Here is a 3,517-nt window from a genome sequence, read left to right as displayed (position 1 = left end):
TTGAACTATTTACTACATTAGATTAGACTTGCATCAGTGTATGAAAAAATACACGTAAACTAAACTAAACCATGTCAGGCAAACAATATGGAAACTAATCTGGCTAAGGGTTTCCACGCCAGGATCAAGGAAAATCCTACTCAGGATAAGTAAAATAATTTTTATTGTGACCAAACAAACCCTAAAGGTTCCAGTATAGTAGAGAGTTCTATAATTAGTCCTAAAAGTGAAAAGGAACCATTGTGGTCCATTCCTAAGAAATGTATTGTAATTTATTGACATGTTGATCATGGAAAGGCTAGAAAAGTCCAGTTAAGATAATGCTTAATTAGATGATCATGGTTAAGGAATTTATTATATAATTTATGAAAAATGGTAAACTGACTATGTACAACACTGCCTTCAATACCATGCCAACATAGAGATGTGCAAAGAACCATAGATGATGTCCTCGAGATAGGAGTGAAAAGCATTTATGGTTCTGTGCATACCACCACATTAGTGCAATGTTATATGTATTGTTGTAAAAAGTAGTATAGTTTGTAGAACAACTCATAATTTATGTTGACCATCAAGCTTATTTTAGATAGCTTCTATAGCCACACCAACTTTTACTAACAGCACCCCAAGATTTGTGCTAAGTATATTCTCTTATTTACATATGAATTGGAGTGTGGGTGTTGTTAGAAAAAGTTGGTGTTGCAATAGAATATCTCTTATTTCATTTACCATAGTTTTGAAATCTCAACTCAATTCAATTGGATTTTTAGGTGAATTGTCACCCATTGTTGATGGAACAAATTTATCAACTCAACTTGGATTAGGTAACTTGTCAATTTGATGGAGTCGGCCAAAATGCATTAATTGGGGTAAGAAATCTGACCAACTTATTTAATATGAATTTTTAGATAGGTGCCACCAAGTTTGGTAAAGTTTTTGGGTGATGATATTTATTTGAAGACTAATAATGAATGCACACAATTTAAGTACATGGTATGCGGTTTACATGGGAAGAGCACAGTACTGCACATCGTTTTCCTATGTATCTTGATGAAAACAATCTATGGTTCTGTGCCCTTGCCAAGTCAACTACACATTCAACCACATACCAAGACCGTGTGCATTCATCAGGATCTTGTTTGAAATATCAATAACCATTTTTTAAATATTGATAAAATTTATATATTATTTTTTACTCATACTAATCCACTCATGGTTTCTGGGGGTCATTTGAGTCAAGTCAAATCAACTCCAGCTATTGAGTTGGAAAATGCTGAACTGATTTTATTGACACTGTGCTGATGTGGCAGTGCATAGAGAATCATAGCATTTTTTTTTATTTTTTGGTACTGATTTTTGAATTCAACCTGATAGGGGGGTTCATAACTCACCAACGTGGCATGAGCAAAGAACTATAGATTCTGTCCTTTGGGATACACAACCGACCTGCCATTTGCAGTTGTGTATCCCATGGGTACGGTTGTGTTTCCTAAACGAAGGAATCTACTGTTCTTCGTGCATAATACATCAGTGAGTTTTTGAGTCCCTGTCAGACTGAGTTCAAAAATCTTTAATCTTTTGTTTTCTAGTATCTCCACAAAATAAATATATAGTTATCTATGCACTGCCACGTCATCACAATGTTGAACGCAGTGTCCAACAAAGTCAGTGTAGCACGATTCCTCCGAATTTTGAAATTATATGCCATTAATTAACCACCTTAGTGGATTTGTGTCTGAGTTAAATCATAGGTTTCCACAGCCCCATTGGTCTCTACTTATTTAAGGATGGATGAAGGGACTGCAGTTTCTTAACAGATCTATCACACTCTCACTATCAGATCTCTCTATCAGGCTCATCAAGACCCATAGCAGAAGAGAGAGAGTACAGCTTCAACTCTCCATAATCGACAGATGGAAGCTGTACCCTCTCTCTTCTTCTGTTAGTCACTCATGATGAAATACTCTCTCTCTCTCTTCATCCACAACGTTCTCTTTAGTTTTGATGGAATTTATATGGAAATCTTCATCTGTGAACCCTACAACTTGTGCTATTTACTCTTTAAATTTTCTTTTCTTTACATTAGAGAATCACAATAGTGGGAACAGCAGATTGTAAAGCGATTCTGCCAACTTTAATTGATCTCTAAATTTCATGTTCTTTGCTAACTCTCTTCACTTTCTAAGCAATGTTAAATATTGAAAAGTTATGCTATTTGCCTAAGTTGCTAGAAGGCCTATAGCTGACTTCTTTAGAAGAAAACTAAAAAAGTTGGTAAGAGTTCACTTAAACCTGTTGAAACAGATATTCTAATTTGAAGCTTTTATAACCATTACAGTGATCTTATCGTGTCTTTTTTCATCAGATTTGCTTCTTGTTTAGGCTTTCAAAAGTGGATCCTACCCTTGGGTGGTCGACCAATGGACGAAAGTTTGTCTGGATAAATTGAAAGATTTGAACTGGACTATTTAGCATGTCTTCAGGGAAGGTAACGTAGTCTAGGAGTATGTCCCTTATCAATCATGTACAATATTATTTGTTTTGATGTAATTTATTGATCTTGCTTGCATAGAAAAAAATAAATAGTGGCTTTTGTTTGTGTTGTGTAAATGTCTTGTATTTTGTTGGCGGTACGCTGTGTTACAGGGTGTAAGGGGCAAGTCTTACTGCTCGGTCGGCAGACGGGATGAAGGGGTAGTGCCCCAGGGTGATTTTTTTGAGGATTACAAAAAAGACAATTACGTAATATTTTCTTAAAGGTCTTGTACTTTTGGGGAGATAGGCGTGTTTTAGAAACTCCCAATTTTATAAATAGAGATCTTTAAGACTGTAAAACTGTGAAAGAAATTAGTGATTGTTCTTGATCTGATCTGTGGATGTAGGAACACTGCTAAACCATGTAAAATCTTGTGTTTTATACATGACTTCAGTTATCTTTGTTGCTTTGTTTTTTCTTAGTCAGAAGTTTACAAGGAGAGGCTACTCATGGTGGAGGTGAGGTGATTTGTTTTGAGAAAGGGACTGTGATTCTCAAAATTGGATCATACTTAAAGTTGTTTCTAGAGGGGGTTGTCTATGAGAAGGTTTTCTTGATGATGTGTTGGGTTTATGCCTTGTATTCTGTTGGTGGTATGGTATTATACTGGCAGAATGGAATGTACACCAAGATTCCGTGGATCCATTGGAGCTTTTGATAACGTCCAATTTCATAACTTTCACCTCTAATGTTGATTTCATCTTTTGCATGGACTATAAATTCATAACCAACTCGTTTTAGCATTTCTATGAGCGATAATTCAGTTTTATTGAGAGGAAGTGAGATTGATCATTGCAAGTTGTTCATGGAAATAGTGAAAGAATCTCATCATCTACGACATGTTTTCTTGTTGAACCAACTTTAACTTTTCTCAAAATGATATGTAATTAAAAACTACCCAATCTTGGGTTTAGATATTATGTTGATTATTTATAGTGTTGTTCTATGTAACATACTCTTTTATAAACCTTAAATACCCTC

General features: G+C 35.1%; 1 long non-coding RNA gene across 1 annotated transcript; it reads left to right on the top strand.

Annotated features, from left to right (window-relative positions):
* Window positions 1-1,669: 1,669 nt before the first annotated feature.
* On the top strand, window positions 1,670-2,945 carry LOC147396634 (uncharacterized). The gene is made up of 2 exons (XR_015180679.1): window positions 1,670-2,274; window positions 2,366-2,945. It is a non-coding gene; the product is annotated as an uncharacterized LOC147396634 (long non-coding RNA).
* The last annotated feature ends 572 nt before the right edge of the window (window positions 2,946-3,517 follow it).

The sequence above is a fragment of the Akebia trifoliata genome, chromosome 8 (assembly GCF_017979445.1).
Source record: "Akebia trifoliata isolate Shusen 1 chromosome 8, ASM1797944v1, whole genome shotgun sequence".
Classification (NCBI taxonomy): Eukaryota; Viridiplantae; Streptophyta; class Magnoliopsida; order Ranunculales; family Lardizabalaceae; genus Akebia; species Akebia trifoliata.
The sequence above is the reverse complement of the archived record's forward strand: the minus strand, read 5'-3'. Positions and strand labels throughout refer to the sequence as shown.